The sequence below is a fragment of the Serinus canaria genome, chromosome 7, assembly GCF_022539315.1.
Source record: "Serinus canaria isolate serCan28SL12 chromosome 7, serCan2020, whole genome shotgun sequence".
Lineage (NCBI taxonomy): Eukaryota > Metazoa > Chordata > Aves > Passeriformes > Fringillidae > Serinus > Serinus canaria.
Genome location: NC_066321.1, coordinates 4712886 through 4735094, shown reverse-complemented (window position 1 = coordinate 4735094; position 22209 = coordinate 4712886). Strand labels below are relative to the sequence as shown.

Sequence of the window (22209 nt, the reverse complement as noted above, 5' to 3'; positions counted from 1 at the left end):
CTGAGACAGATTGAAGTGCATGTCTCAGGAAGGAAGCACCACCGCCATTTACATTAGCTGGGAATATTTCACACACACACCCCTGTAAAGAGCTTGTTATGAAAACTGCATGTCAGCAAGTTAAACATTGGAAATCAACATTTTATCTCTATCAAGAGTTGCTCACAAGTTTATAATTGAAGTGTATTGTCTCTCTGCTTAAACATCCATTTTTTGCATGTTAGTCATAACTATTGTTGGGAAAAAAAAAATAAACCAAAGCAAAAACAATCCTGAAATGGTAACAGTTATAAAAAAAATATTTTCAAAATTTTTCACCACCTATGTCTTTATTATTCCTCATACCAACTGATTTTCTAACTTTAAAGAGCTTGTTTTGATTTAATGATGCACACAAAACCTTCACACCAAACAATGGGGAGACATTCTGCCTCAATAATTTAACATTGGACAAGTAATGCTGGATAAACCTGTGGAGATTGTATATGTCATAACTGCAGACATCCTTCATAGAATCTGCCTAAACACACACCATCAGCACAAGGCAGGATGCAAACAAACTGAAGAAATCTTGTAGAAATACAGACTGCAATGTTTTCCAACACGAAACAGCACAAAACCAAACAAAAGCCACTCCAACCCTTCCCAGCTCAAGCTCTGTGCCGTGTTTCAATAATTTTGCTGATCAAAAAAAAAAAAAACAAACTGATGAACAACACTTTTTTCATCCTCCAGGAAAAGGAAAAAAAATTGAGAAACCCAGCTTAAGGAGGTGCTCTGAGGGTATTTTTCAAAACTATGCAGATGAGTCAGAAAATAACCTGCAAATGGACAGAGAAATTTCTGCTACAGGGCTGGCTTTAAGTAACTGGGTATGACCTAAGGAAAAAGAGAAATCTGTAGCCTAATATGTGAAGAGTTTTAATCCATCTGATCATTATTCATCGAGTTCTACTTGGGAGTAGAATGAACATGAATATGAAAAAGAGTCTCTATCAGCATCTGAGCCCTGGAGCTTCCATCCTGGAGCAACTGCCACTGTCAAAATAAAGCTGAAATTTTAGGAGAAAAGTGGATGTGGCTGGCACACAAAGTTACTACTTATTCTAATGAAACTATTCTAAAAAGAAAGTGGTTTTACACAATTTTCTCAAGGCATTCCCTAGAACCCTGTGCCACACAATCTACAGACTGCCCAGAGGTCCATAAACCACACACTGTCTAAACCTGCCCATTTTCCCAGTGCTTTCTGGTATATTTCTCTGCCTTGTGGGCCCCTATGCGTAGGAAGATAATATATTTTGTAGCTGTAGCTGGCTTTGTTATTTTCCTGTCCCTGGTCCAGTCCTTAAATCTGCTACACCTTTCCAAGAACAAGTCCCTCATAGAGGGTAAACTGGAGAACTTCCCTAAAATGGTTCTGCAGGCTGAGATGCAGAGCTGTTGAGTTAATATTTCTATCTGAACAAAACCAACACACCCATCTCATTTTCTGAGCAAACATGGATCAACCACCCTTTATCACCTATAATTTTGTTCCTCCAGTATTTGTCTGATGCTGCACAGCCAGGAGCTCCTACTGGGTGAGAACTGTTTGACTCACAAACAGGACTTGGTTTGTTTGCACTCTTTCCTTAATGGGTGCAGACAGGCAGCAGCTTGAACCAGAACAGATCCGCACACAGCCAGGAAAGCTGGAGAACAGTGACAATAAATTGGCAAGTGAGGTCCATTTGGGGAAAATTAAAAAAAAAAAAAAAAAAAAAAAAAAACAAGAAAACCCCAAACAACAACAAAAATCTACCTGCTCATTTTTTTTCACAAAAATTGTTGTACTTCAAAATTTTTAATTTATTGCAGAATCATATGAGTGGCTTTTAACAGCAAAATGGTTTCATTTTCCTTACAAAACCATTAAAGAACCACTGTTAGCTGACATCTGTTTCTGACTTCAGACTGACATTTTCCCCTCCTCCCCTAAATTATACATCAGATCATTTCAAATACATTTTGGTTTTTTATTGTGACAGACACTTTTTGGCCCCAGAAATTTTTGCTCTGTTGCTGATCTGCTAACCCTGCCAGGGAAACCCATAAGTGAAAAAGCAAAAAATACAATAACAATTGAGGGCAAGAATAGATAGAATACAACAAAATAGAATAGATTAGGAAAGAATATTTCATTTGGAAGGGACCTACAATGATCATTCAGTCCAACTGCCTGAGCCCTTCAGGACTAAACAAGAGTTAGGGCATGTTCTTAATGCCTCTACCTGATGCCTTTAATAAATAAAACATTAAACACTAAAATAGCAAATCTATTTTCTACTTTACTAGCTAGCTTGTAATAGCTGTAACAGTGATCCTGAAAACCTTTGGAAGAAAACGGAGTTTGACTGCCTCTGGCAATGTTTGAAATATTGAAGGACAAGCTATGGAAGACAGTGTATACATTTAAGGCTTGGTTAGATTTGTAACAGGTTTCTTGGGAAGTGAGGAGGCAAAGAAAAATCATGAAGCAGAACACTGATATTTTTAATGCTCCAGCTAGGACATTTAAAGAGATAAAAGCCAGGGACTGTCATTTCTTGTCTTCTCTAAAATTCTGCACCCACTTTGATCTCCCTTTCTCAGTGAGAACGGGTTTACAAAGTACACAGGCAGTGAAGAATGAGCATCACTGAGCCTTCCACTTTCATCACAGCTACAGAAGCCTCTGCATTTGTCAAAGCCTGGTATTTCTGCTGCAAGATTTAAAGGAAGGAGCTGCACTGAAGGAAAGAACAGGAGAGAGCTTTACAGCTCTCAGGCAGAGCCACAGTTCAAGCCAAGGAGCTGCAGAGCAAGCGGTGAGATTTGCAGGAATGCGGGGCAGCAGGAGCAGCTGTGAGTGTTTTTAGGATGATCTACTTTCCCCAAACCCAGGGAGTAGTGACAATTCATCCCACTCTGATTTAGGTCATCTTGTTCAGTGTTTTCTTTCTTCCATGGGAGACACGAAGGGCAGCGTTTTTCACTTCCCTGCATCTCCATGAACTCTCTGAAGTTGTGAGCCAGGTCTGCCACAAAAGCCACCCATGCCAGTCTTATGCTTCCTGCCTTTCATGCTGCTCCTGCTCCCAGGCATCTGCTCCCACAGGAGAGCAGTCAATCAGGCAAAGATGCTGCTGATCTCATCTCCCCTAAAGTGATGCACCTTTGACAATGACTCAGAGGAGCTGTAAGCTTCCTGGACAAACTGCTCCCACAGGAATTCACTGTAATAAAATCCTGCCTTCATTTATTCCTTCTGTGTTCAATGAAACACACTGCTTATCACAGTTCATTCAAGATGAATGATATAAGGAACTAACTTCTCCTGAATGGCTTTTTAATGAAAGGCTTAAGCAATTGATCTGACTATCCTTTTTGTCAGTTCCTCCTGAGCTGACATGAGGTTCACAAAGGGTTCACACCAGGTTCTCATGCTCAGATGGTTTGGCTGCTTCTACAAAGGGGAAAAGAAACTCAGCTTGCAGCTTCTTAATACTGAATTTATTTATTTGGTGGCTACTGGGGACTGTCAAAAAAAACCCAAAAAACCAAAAAAACAAAACAAAACAAAAAACCACAGATTTATCAATGTACCTGTTTGTCACAGTTGAGACAGCCACAACACACAGAGGATCATCATACAATTCCAGAAGTCCTCAATCCATACACCAAAACTCATCAAAAGGCTTCCAGCATGTGTCCTTCATGTTCTTTAGCCCAGCCTTTCATACCCTCACATTCATGCATTTCACCTGTGTGCCCTCTGCTCCCTTTGGTGGTTGGTCAGTGCCCCTGGGCTCTCCATGGCTCACTGCTGTCAGTGCTGCTCTCCTGCTTCTCACAGCTGCACCCATTGGGGATGAGGCTGGGCCCAGCCCCACTCCCAATGACCACAAACTCTGTGCCTACACCTGTTAGCTTTGTCTTTCCTGGCAGGGAAAACAGCCAAGGCCAGGTTGGATGGGGCCCTGAGCAGCCTCCTCAGGTGGGAGGTGTCCCAGGCCTTGGCAGGGTGGTGTGGGATGCAGTGAGATGCTCTGTAAGGTCTCTTCCAAGCCAAACCTTTCTGTGATTCTGTATGACCATATGAAAGCAGACTTGAGACATACAGAAAAATGTATTTAGCTGCCATTATTCCTGAACCTCCTGCATGATAAGAAAGCCTTTTGGCTCCAATGGGCTCCCAGTTATGTAAGTCCTGTCCTGCTCTTTTTGTAATGGCAATATGTACTGGAGAGTACTGACAACATTTCAGTGCTCTGTGAATTAGAATTTACTGACTATGTAATGTTGATAAACATCAAAAATACAGAGCTGGTGCATATAAAAGAAACTGGCTGAAGTTTACATGTTCAAAGTGCCAGACAATACACCAAGGGGATAAAAGCAGAGCTTCGGTTGTCAGTTCAGGACTCCCCAATTTGAAACAACAAAGGATCCTTGTCCACATCGTTCAGCAGAGAGTGACCAGGAGCTACCAGTGCAATGCTGCCTGGGAAAGAGGGAAATGCACCACAGAGAGCACTGGGAGAAGCATTTCCCATGGAGAAGTGTTGGTGTCAAGGCCCAGGATGCTCCCTGACTTCCCTTCCAGGAGGCAGCTGCTGGCAGCTGTGCACACCCTGATGGATACAAGGGGAATAAACTCAGCTTTAAGCAGAATCACAGCCTGAGGGATTAGCAGGGGAATGGAGAGCTGCAATCTGATGGGGAGACTGTAAATTTTCATCTTGATTGGTGCCAGGGGATGAAAATGAAGAGGAATTAGGACTGCTGTCTATGAATGTATCAGAGGATCAACAGCAGGGAAAGAGACAATTTAAACTAAAGGGCTATTGGCAGAAGTACAAATGAGTATAAACTGCCCATTAATAAGTTCTGGCTGAAAATGAGAAGGTTCTTAGCTATTACCATAATAAGGTTCTGGAGCTCCTCTTTGAGCAGGGAGAGCAGGGACAGAAAATAAGTGCTTGCTTTTAACAAGGATCATGATATATGGAAAACCAGTGTATGGAAAGGGCCCTGAAATATCAGAAACCATTTGTGTGACCCAGGAGGCTCCTTCACTGTGTTGCTCAGCAACATACTACCTGATGCTAAAACACAAGTTTTCATGATGGAACTAAGACCTATCTTTTTCTTTTTTCCCTTGTGTCTGAAATATACCCAAAGGAAAATTTACAGGAGCTTGTTACTCAACTATTCTTCTAATCAAACTCTGTGCATTCTCTTTTTTTTCCCCTCTTAAATATTAGTATTCTTTTTGGCACCTTTGTGTTTCATAAATTTACTTGATTTTATCTCTGTTTTATTCAGTTTTTGTGATTCAATATTCATACACTGATGTCTAGACTATTCTTATCACACATATGCCATAAGCATTATTTTTCTTTTCTGGCTTATGTTTTGAGTTTTTGAAGAACAGCTCTTTCACAAATTAGACTTTGTTGTAATCCACTGTAAGTTTTTTGTTTGTTTGTTGTTGTTGATGCTAGAGAGACAATATAAAGCTCCATGGATTGCTTCTCTGGCAGAAAAGGGTGGCTTGATTGATAGAGTTCAACTGCTGGACTGAAATAATGCAGCATGTTTTTATCTTACATTTGTTGGTCATGTTATTAGTTTTTAATATCTTACCACAAAAGCAAAAGAGACAGAACTGTAATGAACTTTGTCAGACACCTCAGCCCATAACTCTGTTATGGTAGATGCAGCCCAGAAAAAGAGACATGGAAAGCAGAGATCATGACCTTACAGCCCTGCTGTGCATGACCTCTGTCAAATTCAGCAGAAAAGCACAAGGGGTCAAATTTAAAAATGTTGGGGTTTATTAGCTCCTAGGAAAAAAAAAACAAAAAACAAAACCATCCATTCAGCAAAATAAACTTGGATATGTTAAAGACTCAGCTCAAGTCTCAGCCCTGCCCCAGGATCCATCAGGCAGTGCAGGGTTTCTGTACAATTCACAGACTGGGCAATCAGGCCCCAGAATGACAAGCCCAAACTCTGCATCCTGAGCTCTGATATCAAGCTCTGGGTATAACCCCAAGCCTTTTCCTTCACACTGCTGGGATGTCTGAGTTAGGACTGCTGATAGGAAACTCCCTGTGCTCAAACTCCTGAGGGCACAGTCTCTTCCTGAGGCTGAAGTGTTACAATGATAATTTGAAGACAAAGGGAGAAAAATGATGCTTGAGGATGGTGCTTTGTTCTGGGTACAGGCTGCTTCTAAATTTTCCACAAAATTTTTACTGGATAAAATGTATTAACAGATTGCTGTATTTCCACCCTTTTTCATTACTATCATCATCAGGCAAGTGAGCCTTTTCCCCAGCAGTCCTGATTCAACCTGAAAACACTTAATGCAGCAACTGGTGCAAGCTGTGGAGGAAAGGATGATGGGCTGTGATGTCTGAGCACCCCTGAGGCTCAGGAAACACCTGGGCAGTCCTGGCTGCCCCTTCCTAAACTACTGCTGTGAGGACAGCACTGTCACATAGAGGCTGAGCACCTCATTTTGTCATGTTAGTTATAATTTATTTGTAAAAATGGCCTTAATGCAGTGTCAGAGCTCAGCCCCTCCAGCAGGACAACCTTGGCCTGCAGCAGCAAGTGATGCAGGAAGTTTTACCTGGAAAGGAGCAGCTCAAGGCAAGCATGGTGGATTGTGCTTCACAATTTCACCTGATGTGTCTCAACCCTCTATTGTATCTTTCCCCACATCACTGTCTATGTGTTGGCAATCAGTTGCTGAACAACTTAATTTGTTATTTTAAATAGACATTACAGCATGTTTGTCTGTTTTATGATTACAGGAAAATTACATATCTTGTTTAATCTGCCTGTCAGTCTGCACACAACCAGAAGTGTCTCACTGTGATAATTGTTCAGTGAAAGTGGGCACATCTTGCTGAGTAAGTTCAGGCTGCTTCTCAGTAACAAGATATTATTTACAAAAGACGGATTTTTTTTTCCTTTTTTTGTTTCCCTTCAGTCATTTCCAACATATCAAAGTCAGAGAGAAGAAGGAATGTTGCAGAAAAAAAAAATCCATTAAATAATATGTTTCCATAACATTCAGCAGTTCTTTTCAGAGTATAACTATCTTAAAAATATTACTGAACAATATCTCCCTACCCAGTTCATGGATAAATTTATTTTTCAAGGATGTACTATTGAAATTTCTGCCTGCCCAAATCTTGACCTACAATATTTGGCTCAGCTTCAAAACAATTTGTTTTATGTGGTGTTCTTCAACCATAACATCACACAACACTTTAAAAGATGAGATCAGCAGGTAGGGGGCATGTAGAGAAATATTGGCTTCACCCATGGAAATGGCTCATTATCCTGACCTTTTGCTGTTTTAGTTATACCTTGGCTGCCATACACAAGCATAAGCTAAAGAAAAGTTCACATGGGAAAAAACAAACTGGGTAAATGATTTCATGGCTGAAGAGAGTAATTTATCTGTTTTCTAACCTGGATACAAGATGTAAATTTAAAAGAAAAGCTTTGAGCAGAATACACATTTATTTAAGTTTATATAAGCCCATTTATAGTTTTAGGCACATTCAATGCCATTCAACATGCCAGTTTTCATGGTGTTGAGTAAATGTTCATTGAGGTACAGATAATAATCTTTAAGGGTGTCTAATGAGATATGAAGCCTGGCAATGCTGCACATGTGAAAAGGCCAGAGATGAAAGCAGGGAGTGATGAAGTCTGTGAGTGGCAGAATGGACAAACCACAGAGAGGTGCAGAAGCCAGCAGAACAGATCACCTGGGCTTTCTGGTCTGGGCTTAGCTGTATAAAGTGCATTTCCAGAATCAGCTCACAATTTCTCAGCCTTGTAAGCAAATTGCAGTTCAGTGCCTGAGGAATGCTTGGACACCAGAGCAGCAATTTGCTGACAGCAGGAGCAGAGCAGGCTCTGCTGGGAAAAATGCTCAGGAATGTTTTGTGGCAGTAAAGGATGTTAGGAAGCCTCTCAGGAGGAGCTCTGGAAGTCTAAGGAATGCTGGGGAGACTGTCCCTGCTTGTCTCTCCTGGGCTGTCCCCTCACCTAGGCACACAATTCCACCCAGCTCATCTGGTCACTGGATGACAAGGACTTCTAAGAGGAAAAAGTGTGACTTCCTGTGGTTTTATACATGTTTATTTATGGAAAGATATTTATTTTATACAGCTTTATTTATGGAAAGCCAGTTCACAGCACAGCACCATCAATGCTCAGTCTCCCTTAGAACAGTCTCTTGCAGAGGACTGAACCTTCTCACTCCCTCATGAGCTCACCCCAGGTGTGTTTTCATACCTGGATTTCTGGCCATGGCCAGAAATGGCCCACAAAAATCAGCTGAAAATCTCTAATGTGCCTCAAGTGAACAGACCCCAGCATGGCAATGCCCTGTTCCCTTCATGTGGCACACCAAGATGTCTCAGTTCTCCTCTGGAACAACCATTTTTAGAGATAAATGACAAGTTTAGACTCTGTTGTGTTGCCTCATCTAGTGCTACAGACATAATGGTGCAACAGAGCTGGGAAGGGTGTGGAACTTTTAAAAGTTGCAGAGAAGCCAAAAAATGATTAATTTTTTTTTACTGATACTTGAAGGGGAAGGGGGTGAAGAAAAAGAAAAAAACAAAAAAAAAAGCTGCCAACTTTATTTACTTTGCCTGGTTTGTAGTTATGTGGAAAAACATAATTAAATCATTCTGAAATCACAAAAGACACCTATAATAGCTTTTCCCAACGCCCAATTTCATGCCTCTTCATGGAAGTAGTACCTCAGAAATTGCTTCTCTTCGTGAACACAACTACACTTGACAGATAAAATCCTCAAAAATTGCCAAGCAGAAACCTCAGGCTCATGAGGCAGAGCCTTTCTGGAAACTCAGCCAAGGACTTGGATTCAATTACAAAAATAGCAGCAGGTTCCAGAGAACCCAACAAGAGATTCAGTAAGTGAGCATTGTTTATGTGCAAACTAAACCCAGTGAAGGATAACAGAGAGGACTTTAAGTTAGAATTAAAAACTGGTAGCAAAAATTAAAAACTGGTAGCAAGGAAAAATTATGCTGGAGAAATAAAGTCCTTATTCAATTATTGATGGTTTTTATTCCAAGGAGACACACATATGTACTCCTGGACTCTGGCAGGGGCTACAGTAAGTGACACACTCCCTCACAAGCAGATGTTCAGTCACCTAAAGAGGCTGAATATTTAAATTTTTCCCTCCAGCAATCAGGGTGGGGTTCCAGTTGACTTTTGGAGCGTGTTTGCCCCATTGGAAGGGAACAGTTCATGACAAATTCCACTTTAGGTTGTGTATTGCTGCTGGTGCCTGGAGCCACTGACAATTGCCAGTTCTCAAGGCATGGCTGGCAGTGTTTCCTGAGCATTTCTCACCCATGGGTGTCACCATCTCACACGTGAGTCAGGGTGCACAAATGCAGGTGTCCAGAGAGGCAGGAAAGGGGATCCATCAAATCCCAATGCCTAGGAAGTCACTGGGATTTGATGGATGCCATTTCACTGTGGGATCCATCCTGTGGATCCATTCATTCACTGTGACTGGTTTGAGTCACTGTGCCTCAAACCTGCTGTCCCAGTGCTTGGGAGAACACACACAATTCCATCTTTGGTGATTTGATATCATCTCACCTGGCATCCAGCTGGGATTGCTCAGCAAGAACTTTTCTGGAAGCACCAAACTTGGAGCACCAGCTGCACCACTGCAAACCAAGGCAACACTTGCTGCCACTTCCCCATCACCCACCTCCCCTTGCTGCATTTCTTATATTTCAGCCACTAATGAGCCCTTGGCCCTGTGTGACTGACTCAGTGGCACTGAGTTGGAAGGCAACAGAAGGCCAAGAACTGCTTCTCATTCATCTCTTCATGCAGCTGCAAGTCAGAGCTTCCTTACTGCCCACCCAAGTTATTGCCACAGCCACAGATAATCTATGCAGGAAACCTTAATTTTACTGAATATTTTACACAGGATAACTTCATTCTGTACTTTTTTCATTTTAAGTTCTCCAACTGTTGTTTCAGGATTTTCTTGGTTTTTTACAAAGCATTTCAGGTCTCTAGAGCCCAAAATAAAACCCTTCCCTTTCCCATCCTATAAATCAAAGAACTGGTGGACAGAAAACTCCAGTGATTCATCATTTCAGCCACCTGTAGCTTTTATGATCAAGTGCAGTTACATTTTTATGTAGCTGCATGTACCTCTGCATGTAAAGGAAAAGAAAAATACAGTTTTTCACAGGAGATGCCATTTACACAGTTTATTATTGGCCATAATGTAAATAAATCTAATCCCTGATACCTGCCCTTGCTCCATTTTCTGGGCCACAAGAGAAAAGGCTGAGAAAAAAGTTAATAAAACATGATGGTTCCCAGTGCCAATTTCAGGATTCCAGAGCCCAAGATTATGGGAGGCACAGCTGCAAAGGATAACACTGAAAATGAGAGGCTCAGGTGACGAGCTCTGGGGGTTGAAAGGCACCACCAAGATCAGCCCTATTTCCAGCTCCTGAGGATAAACATGGAATGGCAAGGTATTTACACAAGGGCTCCATGTGTTATTTTATTTACTAACTTTTAACAAAAGCCATTGAAAACCTGAATATCAGAATGATCTGCAAAGCAAAAAAACCAAAACTGAATAGATGATAATTGGGAAAAAAAAACCCAACAGTTAAGGAGGGAATGAGATGGTTGTAAGACAATTAAATTCTTCATGAAGAAAACAGAAAATTAAATTGAAAAAAAACTAATGAAAATTGAATTGAGAGAGCATTTGTAGCAACAGCAAAATTTAAATGTGTAGCTTCACCTTCACTTTTTCTAACAACCAAAATATAATAACTGTACTCAAATTTAGGAAAAAAGTCTTGGTTTATTCTGCAAAGTTTTTAGTATTTATTTTTAAATTTATTGATTTATTGCCCTGTTTGGACATGCCTTTTTGAGATCTCCCAGGCTTTTTATTTTGCTCCATGCTCCTCATTGTCCCTCCCTCCACCACACTACCAAACATTCTCCATTCTGAACACATTCAATTATTCTCCAAAAAGCAGCATTTTCTACTTCTCCCAAACTTTTTCACTGCTCTCAGTCCAGCATGCAGAATAAAGGACACCAGAAACAGAAGGCTTTCCTTTAAACAGCCTCTAAAAGACAGGGCATGTCCAACTAAAAGAAAAAATACACAATACTTGCAAAGCTGTGAAAAACAATTCCACTGCCACATTTAAAAGAGGAGAGGTTTCAGAAGGCAAAATTGTTATTTTGCAGCATTTTTCCTTTCTTGTTTCTTTTTGAAGAGGTTGTAGGAAAAGTCAGATTAGAAAATTCATTATTAAAAACTCCTCACTGTTACCTGAATACACCTGTAAAATTAATTGAAACTATTTACCATGCATTAAATCTGATGTATTTTTTTATTTCATGCTTTAATGGGTACTGTGAGTGAACTCCAGGCACACCTCTGCTGGCCTCCCTGTGGCAGCTGTGGGACCACATCCCCTCAGGCCAGGTTACCACCAAACAGTTCCATCCTGCCATCACCTGAAGCTCTGCAAATGCCACAGTTTTCATAAATTTAATCTGATTTTTTTTTTTTTCTGTGTTTTTGTGTCAGTAGATTTCAGAGCAATTCCCATTTCCTGCCACAGCTTTGTCACAGTCCTCCCACACATCTCTCCCCAGACTCAGAAGGAGGGGAACATATCCACTAGCCTTCAGTGGTTATGTCAGTTCACAAGCAGCTTTGGTCATTTCTTTGGTGTAGTGTTAGTAGTTGTAGATGCATTTCTTTTAACATGAGACAGAAAATTGGTCCTGGGGTTGGAAAGTAAAAGTTGCTGGTTTGTTACTCCAGTTTTGGTGCTAACTTGTTTTTTCAGCCCTGTCATGTTTCCCTTTCCCGAAGTGATCCATTTTCAGCAGCACACAATGGGAATCACCTGGTAAGAGCCCCTGATTTTTAAGAGAATACAGGAGATCACAAGAGGAACCTGCACCAGGCACAAATCCACAGAGGGTTGCTTTCTTCTTTCCACAATTAACCTCATTGTGGCATAGTGTGGCTATTTTAGTTTTAATAGTACAACTGAAAGCAATACTTAAAATATCTGGAGAAAATCCTCCACCTCTGTCCCACCAAGCCATCCCTAAGGAGCTGTTCCTCAGTGCTGCCATTATCAGTGATACCACAGGGTATCTCCACATCTCTGGGACAGCACACAGCCTGGCTGTGCCCTGTGAAGGCAGAGTTCCAACTTTCATGAGATGAATTATTTGGAATTTATATAAATCCAGCCATACATATTTAACACCCAGCTCCAGAGCTCCTTCCCAAGCCTCCCTGTCTCATGCAAGGTCAGCCTGATGTAGCCTGCAAAATCCAAGGAATCCTGGGGTATTTGCTGGGTCCCCAGGACGAGGGAGGAATTGAATCTGACTCCATGTTCTTAGAAGGCTAATTTATTATTTTCTGTACTTCTATTATATAAAGGAGTGCTAGACTAAAACTATACTAAAGACTGGAGAAAGGATACAGACAGAAGGTTACAAAGAATGATAATGAAAACTCATGACTGCCTCCAGAATCCCAACACAGCCTGACTGAGATTGGTCATTAAACCAGAACAATTCACATGTTGGATAAACAATCTCCAACCACATACCAAAGCAGCAAAACAGGAGAAGCAAATCAGATAATTGTTGTTTTCATTTTTCTCTGAGGCTTCTCAGCTTCCCAGGAGAAGAAATCCTGGTGAAGGGATTTTTCAGAGACTATGACAGTGACAGAATCCTAAGGCAGAACACAACCCAGAAACAAGTCTGTACCCTCACAGTCACATCCAATTTCAAGTGATGCCCTTTAAGTGGCTGATGAATGGACATTATTATACAGATGTCTACAAGACAGGTCTATTGGAGGATCCTGAATAAAATAAAGACTTCAAATACCATTAAAGTTAATGAATTAGGTCAAGGCAGGTAATTTATCACCTGTCTGAATTGGAATCCAATCTGTGGCATCCTTTAAAAAAAGACACATTCAAATGAGGTGGTGTTCTCAGGGAAGTTCACAGTGAAGATAATCATAATTCAAATGAGAGAATGCCTGCACAGTTTTTGCATGCCTGACAAGGGGTTCGGTGCAAAAGCAGCATGGTAAGCAAAAGCAAATTCCCTCAAATTAATTTGACCTTGATGAAAAGCACATATTTTTATCAATCAGACTTAACAAATATTGACTTTAGGCATTAAGTGAAGATATACATAAACATTCAGGTTGTTGAAACAGTTGTCAAGTTCATTTTCCTTCTGAAATCACAGTTTGCTGCTGAAGATCAAACTGAACTTAACCTCTTGAAAAAAACCTGTGGTGCCTCATAGAGCAAGAATGGCATGGATTGGTCTTCTCTGTCTGTCAGCTGCTATAAAAAGATGTGTCACAGAGGCAGACTGAAACCTGGAGCCAGAATGCTGACTAGGATACAGCCAGCTCTGACACTTGGAGTAACTAGAACCACGCTGGGCTCTGTGCCATGGCCCATCCTCGTTCAGCAGCACCAGCTGGAGGCTGTGAGGACGCTTCTGCCTGTGAGTCCCCTTCACCACGGAGGTTTTACTTCCATAGGAGGGGCAGCAAAGCAGCTTGCTTCAAGGAGCATGATTTATGGGTCAGCAAGCAGAGGACTTGCCCAAGAAAAGACTAGCACAAAGGCACTGCTTAATTTTGCAAAAATCTGAAAGATGAAAAAAAAAAATCATTTTAATGGTACTTTGTGTTCTATGCTCTTTGTGGAGGAGGGAGGGGAGGAGAGCAGCTGGTGTACAATGGTGCTGTCTTCTTTCAAGTCACTCTAACAGAATCTGAATGAAGAATCAACCCTCACTCTGGGAGAAAAAAGATTCCCAACACATCTCCCCTGTGCCCGGGCACTCACTGAGCAGGGACAAGGTCTGTCCTGCCAGGCAGGGCACCAGCTCCAGGCTGAGGCTGGGAGTCCCTGCAGGAAAAACTGCCTGATGAGAGCTCTTCCCTCCTCTGAGCCCAAAACCCTCTCTGAACTGTCAGATTCCCTGGGAGAAGGCAAGAGCAGGAACCACAGCAGCAGCCAAGCATTTGCAATCATTCTGTAAGGTGAGTGTGAGACTGGACTCGAGTACAAAAAGGCTTTTTCTGCACCATAGTATTCTGAAATCTATTTTGTGTCAGAGCCAGCCTTCACCAAAGAAACACCTTGAGGCATTTCATGGCTATGTTGACATTTCAATTATGCTGCATTTAAATGGATTTTGTTGTGCTGAGTCTTGTGACTTCCCCTTCTAAATATAGAGTTATAGAGGTATTTACTAAGGTAAATTCTGACAGAGACTGTACCAAGGAAGCAGCAAAGCAGAAAGTCACAGCATTTGCCTCCCCTTTTTAAAAATTCTCTCTGTCTCTCCATTTTTCATCTGCTCCATGACTGGAGGCAGTGCACAGAGAGCACTGCAGAGCTCCGTAAGGAATCTTCAGAACGGTTTTCGCGTGAGGAATAGCAAAAGAAAGTTTCTTTTCTCCTAGAACTGGCTTTAAAATGAGCTGGAGATCAGCCTACCTGCTGGAGTGGCCAAAAAGGGTCCAGGCCAACATAAGAAATCTGTGAACAGCCTGGGAATGAAAGGCTGTAAGTAACTCAGGGAGCCGCTCAGCCAACCATGTACGCCAATACTTTTCCCTCAAATATTCTTGAAGCTTATAGGAAGCAATAGAAGCAAAGAACTGGCAGATAAAAATTGCCTCCATAATTTAGCAGCCTGTCTGTAATGACTGACTTCCCCACAAGCCCTGGAAATGTCAAAGCCTCTGCTAGCAGAGTTTGTAGAGCTCCCTTAAACACTCGTGCACAGCGAGCCCTCCGGAACCTGCGGCTTCCTGAGCCCCGGAACAGCCTCAACTCTTTGAAGAAAGAAGAAAAACTAAGAGTCAGTTAAGTTTTATCACTGTCTCCTCTTCCACCTATTCCTGGCTCAGGAAAGTGACAGTTGGCTAATTCCAGACTAGCTAGGTATAAAGGTTTTTTTTTTTTCTCCCCAGCACAGGCTGTGCCTCTCTTCTGCTGCTTTAGCTGTTCTGCAAGTGACAAATGGTACAGAGCCTGAATATTTCCCTACATGTATTTTTAAGATTTGTACTAACTGCTGTTTATCCAGAGAAAGTAATGGCTTTCAATCCTGATGAAAATTATAGCAGATTCAGGCCAAGTTTTTACTGAATCTGGTTTTATGAGAATCAATAAAACAAGTGTGCAGAGCTCTTCAGCAAGTTATACTGCTCACTTTTTTCATGTGCCTAGAAATATTTGAGGCAGCGTGAAGGTGATCTCTGGAGGATATATCCAATACCCACTGTTACCCTTACAATCCCATGCTGAAGCATCACTGCCAAAAATAGCCTCCTAAAGGTGACACTTCTATAAAAGATGTCACCAGTTGCAGCAAGAGGCTCAGGAGTATATAAGTCATCTTTACAGTTCTACTGCACATGTATTTCATACATTTTCCTTTTCCTATCTGATGCCCCTTCTCCAATTTTACAGCAAGTTTTTAGGTTTGGAGCTTATTTTCAATAGATGCAGTCGTGCATGGGGTTTGCTTGAAAAACCTCATTATTGTATGAATGTGAATGTATCTACAGAACAGTGGGTTTGAGCCAACAAAGGAACCTGGAAGCCAAAGAGCAAGTGACCACTTTGTACATTTACAAGGCAAAGAAAGCAGCTATTCCAACAATAACAGAAAAATAAGAAACAAAACAAAACAAAAAACAACCACACTCGCAAACCAAAAAAAACCCAAAAAACCCAGGAAAAAAAACCCCTAATTTAATAAAAGAACCAAAAATGAAATGTTTCCCCACACAGCTTCAAAAGAAACAAGTAATGAATGGATGTTTGATACTTGGGCAAAAATTTTCATTTTTTGAAAGCATCAACACCATCACATAATTTTGAGTGTAATATTTCCCCAAAACTCACTTTTCTCCGCAGTGACCACTTATTTCTGCATTGGCTTGTCCTTCTCAGCACAGCTGAGGCTCCAGACCTGATTCAGATTTTGAGGAATAATATCTGTCCACCAGTAAAATCGGATGGAATATTTACATAGAAAATGCTTATTGTTATTCAGGTGACATAAAGGCTGTTGTGGGACCTAGAAGTGATGCTAATTTTAGGTCATATTTCCAACTGCAGTGAGCAGCTTCTTTTATTTTATATTTTATTTCACTTTCCCTTGCTCTGCTTGTCACTGCAGTAGTGATTCAGGTACAGGGTGCAGATGAGCTGCAGGATATTAGCTGCTGGTGCAAGAAATATTCCTACAGTTTTACTACAATGCTTCAGACTCATTTCACATCCACAGCCATTAGGATAAAATATGAGGGGAAAAACAACCCTGAATGGTTAAATTAATAAAAAAGGAATTGTGTAAATGAGGTTGTATGAGCATAACCCACCTCCTACACTTTTTGCAGGGAGAGAAATACAATTTTTTAATAGCTTTTAGTACAACTAAGGAAAACTAACATTTTTCTTTTAAAAATTGAAAAATTAGTCAAGAAACAGAAATTTTAACTTTCCTTAAAATACAATTTGCTCCATTATTCAAAGAAAATGTTGATCCTACTAGAAGTGCTCCTCAATCAAAGTTTTTGTGTTGGTGTTTTTGTTTTTTTTTTTTTTTTTTTTTTTTTTTTGAGATATGAAACATTTATTAAAGACAAACAAAGGGACAACATCAAGTGCTGTAAGTTTGTCATATCACATGATGTAACAACTACACTGATGTAGGTTTAGGGCAGTTAATAGAGGCTACCTTTGGTGGGAAAAACCCAAATTCACAACATAAGGGTCCTACAGTCCTACAAGTAGGATTCATACACATCCTCTTGATCCTGATAAATAACATTAATGATGATCAAGTTCTTTGTTTCTGAAAGGGTTGGTTTGCCAACAGGATGTGCAGATTGTTCTGAGGGGATGCAGGCACTGCAGTGACAAAGGGAAATAGCTTTATATCTTATGACAAGTGGATAAATCTGTATACTCTGCTGAAATGCTACAGTATTAAAGCCATGTCTGTTCACTCTGAGGTCAGACTGCCACAGCTGATGTGCTTTACACACCTGGGGGTGGATGTGATCAGTTATCCCCTGTCCCAAAATGGACACAGGAGAACTCTGCCACTTTCTCTTCATCAGGCTCCTGGAAGGACATGCAAGGTTTGGGCTCCCACAATAAAAGGCACACATTCCTACAGGTCTCTCCTCTTGGCAGAGCAATTCCTGTCTTTAAAACGCACAGCAAGTCTCGTGACAGCTACACAGGCATGGAAATAGAGGGTGATGCTCTTTACTACTCCCTCTACTACCCCTAATACATCTACACTACATTGCTGCTGCCATCTGTGAATGCTCTGTTGTGATCCACCCAGTTGTAAGGAAGGAGAACTTGGCTGACCTCTGGGATTTACCCTAAAATACTTCAACAAATTGCTAACCATCATAGTCATTTTAGCTCCTAGGAGTAAGGAAGAAAATGAAAAGGAAAGTCAATGTCCTTGTAGGAATGAGGTAGAGTATCAAGCAGAGACGTGCCAAAATTCATGCTTCACCTTTGAAAAGCAAACCCAGGTCTTTATTCCAATATAAATGAGAACAAAACTGGGATTATACTTGGATGAAAGGACTGGGAACAAGACTCCCAATTAAAATCATACCAGCAAAATCCAGCAATGCATCAACCAGTAAGAAATCCAATTGTTCTGCAGCCCCCAGCTGCCTACCAGGCTCAGCTGTAAGAAAAATACAACTACATCCAAAACTATTTCCAAAAATTCGTATGGAGAACTTCTAAGGGACCCATATTACTTTTCCTAACTTTTTTCAATGTATCATGTTCTCTGAAGTGCCTTTATTAGTGCATTCAGGCTTTTAATAAATTGAGAGACTATCCAAGATCAGAGATCTACTTCCTTTCAAGCAGCACCTCCAAAAACCCTTCCAACATTCAGAAGTTCAAACTGAATGCTGACTATCACAGTGTGCTCTTCCTGACCTGAATATTTCAAATTCAGTTTTCTAATGAAAATCTCCCATCAAACACTTTTTTTTTTTTTTTTTATTGACAATGGTGCTCTCCTCGGAACAAAGAGAACGACACCTTGAGAATAAGAAATGTGCATCTGCAACCCCTCCATCTTTTACCGGTGACAAAAGTTCTCTGACTCCATGCTTTCTCCATACAAAAAAAAACCTACAGGGAAAGCTGTGCCATTAAAATCATAGGAGAATCAAGAGTGCACTAAGAGCCCATTATTGCTGCTAATGAGGCTGATACCGCTGCGTCGAGTTGCTCTTTGGCGGCTGCTGCTCCACAATTGAGGCAGCCTGATGGACTCAGAGCCGATTGTCAAACACCCAGAAGGCAGCACAGGGAGGTCACGGGTCTGTGCAGCACCAGACACGTGGGGAAAGCCAGGAGAAGAAGGATTGTTTGGAAAATAGGGAGTATGCAAATGCTTTGTCTTTATCGTAGCAGAGTCAGTGTCTGACAGAGGAAAGCTCTGCTGTTAAACCCCAGGATGGCTCCTGTGCTCCACCAAGGTCTCTCCAGCCTATTCCACCCTCCTGAAATGGAGCAGGAGGATGACTTAAAGGAGCTTTCAAAGTGCCACCACTTCCCACGAAGATCCTGAGATATGGCACACCCACATCCACATCCACCCAAGCTGTGCAGCTCCCAGCTCAGCATAAAACCCCATGGTCTAAAACAACCATAACTCCACATTTTCAGATGGCACCATTTGTGGCAGGGTGTCTGTCTGCTGCCTGGTTTGTCTTCTACAGGTGGAAAATCTATGGTTGCTCTTGAAAATGTTTCTGGAAATTCAAGGAACTCGCTCCCACCTTCCAGGGTACAGCAGCTCCCATCAGTTCCTGGTGGTGACACCAGGACAGCAATGCTCAAAGAGGGGAAGCAGGGATCTCCCAAACACCGGGTGGCTGACTGTGCTCACAACCAGCACACACAAAATAAATTAACCAGCAGAGGTATAACCACCTGGGGAAGGCTACACTGAACTCAGCATTCCTGTTTTCACTGGAAGAAAAAGGCTGGACAAGAGTGGCTGTGGCAGGCAGGTCAATGAAGTAATAAAATGGATTACTGGATTATACATACTACAAAAATACTGCTATTTATACCCAAAGCATGACTCAAAAGTGGAAAAAAAGAATCCATAATTGTCTAAGTCCATATTAAATATAGTGATGCCTCCCATGATTCCAGAAATCACTTTACCTCTGCTTCTACTTTCCACAATTAATGGACATATAGATATTGATAAGTAAGTATTTATAAGCTAAAGTTACAACCTAATTCCATATTTAAATTAATTACCTTCAGAATAAATTATTTAATTTCATTCTTTGGACACAGAGACAGCAAATATAAAAGGCTGATGTTGATAAAGATCTGTGGAAAAGCAACTGAAAACTGGAAAAAAACAACTAGCAGAACACCAAAAATTCCATGCTAAGAGACCTAGTGAGGTGACAATTACAGCTGAAAAATAAAAAAGCTAATATATTTCCACGATCTCCCATTTCCTGCAAGAATTACTGAATCCCTCGATACAATCTTTTTTTCTTCCTTTAATGAAATGCCATTGAAAAGCCCTTCAAGAAGAACAACTGGCAGCAGCTGCAATATTCTTTAGATTTTTATAAAAAGATGAGATGACCTGATTGAAAAATGCTGGTCAGTAACAATAGCTTTGTCCCATCTTTTTTTTTTTTTTTTCCCCCAAAGGAGAAAAGTGCTCCCTGACTGAGAAGAGTGGGCACAAAGTGTGTTCTCCTAATCACTCGGAGGTAACAGGTCCCAGCTGAGCTCTACCAGGCAACAAGCTTTCTATTTTCTTCCAAAGAAAGGGAGGTAGACCTCATTTAGAGAATTTAGAAGTTGGATGATTTTTTTATTCCCTCTTGTGAATAGAAATGGCTGCAAAATAGGCTGACTAATGCTGCAGTGGCTCTTCAGAGCCACATTGGGTTTATTGGGCAAAAAAGAACTTGGTACCTCTTCTGCAGCAAACTAACACAGACATCCAGGGGCTCTTCTCAAATTGGTCAGGACTCTTAATTCTACAGTCAGTACTAATAAACCTGAATTTTGATCTTAATCTGTCTTAATCTGTGAGGGAGAAAAAAAAAAAAAAAAGCCAATGGATAATTTGGGCTGGTTTCCCTTGACCCTGACAAGAAATGACACAGAACACAGAGCCTGGGGTTAATTTGGATTTCATAATTTAATGACTGGGCCTGTCAATCAGAGAGGAAATGTGTTAATAAAATCATCTCAAAGTGCCAGGGGGGATTAGGACTCCTTTCTCTGTTGGGACTGCAGTGGCCAAAGGTTATCGTGGAGAATATTAAAACCAAGAGACGCTGATAAAACAGCTTAGCATGTTTAGCAGCTGCTGCACAAACACAATAATCATTTCCACACTGAGCACAGAATCAATACAGAGGATTACTTCCAAATGCCTCCCAGTTTGTTCCCAATGTCACCAGGGAAGGTCTGTGTGAAATGCCAGAGTCACCATCCAGCTCCTCTCCCACCCACCACCCTCACTGACCCCGTTTGCTATCTCTGGAACTTTGACATCCTGCTCTTCCTCAGCTGCACTTCTTCATCTGTCCTGGTCCATCCTCTCCACCCCACAGTCTGAACAAAAGGGAGACCAGCAGAATTATTTACATCTTAGGCGGCTCCATCACAAAGAAAGAGACACAAATTTTGTCCAGAAGACTTTCAAAATAACTTTGTCAACCATCTTCTCTCACATGCACACCCCCACCCCTTCAAGTTAATAAAGAAAATTTGTGGCCAGATTTTACTCCTCTCTCCAGCTTTGCAATATGTTTTTTTTCTTTAAAAAGTTTTTTTTTTTCCAGTAAATAATTTGAATATTTTCCTAACTTATGCAGCTTCAGTGCTTTGCATTTACTAACAGAACTTCTGGGTCTGCTTGTGATTTTGTCTGTCTTTTATTTTTGAGTCTCTTTGACTACCATATCTTAGCTCTTAAAGAATTTATTTTATGTATTTTTATGCACTTTTTCAAATGAATATGCTGCACTTAAATCTACAACTCAGTGTTCTGTGCATCCCAAAGCAAAGCACCAAGAGCCAACAAGTCAAGCAAATAAAAACAGTAATTACAGAATTAATCTACTTTTACTTTTGATTTGAAGTAAACTAAAGCAAAATTAATGTGGTAAAGAATTCCAAAGGAGAGTTGCATGAGCAAATTCTACTTAAGCAAGTCAAAGAAATAAGAAAATGAGACATTAAAACAGAATGAGTAATTGAGTGGAAAACCACTGGGCATCTGCAAAAAGAAAAGAAATGGAGAGGGCTAAGGTACCTGGGCAGGGATAATGTGCTTATATAAACACTTTGGTAGCTGAACTATTATAATCCATATTTCATCCTTGAGGAAATAAACAAAACCAAACCCCTCACCCTTTCCATGCTACGCTGCAATATTTAATTGCCAACTCTAAACTGTTTGCAACAACTCCTTCCTTGAGATCAGAACTAAGAAAAAAAAAAAAAGGAAAGATTAAAGAAACCCCCACCCAAGTCTGTAATATCATGTGGCAGGATGTAACATTTATTTTTCAAAAATAGTTATAAACCTATTGCAAAAATCTTTAAGAATGCTGAATAACTCTAAGTCTCTTAATATAACCATATTTTTTAGCTTTGTATAGGTTTTTGCTCTAATTGCATCTGAATCATGCTGAAAACAATGCATGTGCAGTAAAGAAAATCAGGAAAATATTAATTCCAGAAATCCAAAGTGAAAAACAAGAGAAGCTGCCAAAACAATGTAAGTTCTATGCTTAAGTTTCAATATCCTTTTAAAAGATGGAGAATATGTTCACTTGCTTGAACATTATTTATTAAACTCTAGATGCCATTATAAGAGCTACAAAGGATAGTAATTATTGTTGAAGATATAACAGTGGGCCTGAAATAGGAATAGAGATAGGGAGAGACTCAGGCTGGGAAGATCTAGTGCACAATTGGAGTT

At 40.7% G+C, this 22209-nt stretch overlaps 1 protein-coding gene across 1 annotated transcript in view; it reads right to left on the bottom strand.

Moving 5' to 3' along the window:
* Nucleotides 1-22209, bottom strand: part of LRP1B (LDL receptor related protein 1B) — a 474765-nt gene that overhangs the window by 295095 nt on the left and 157461 nt on the right. The window lies entirely within an intron of this gene.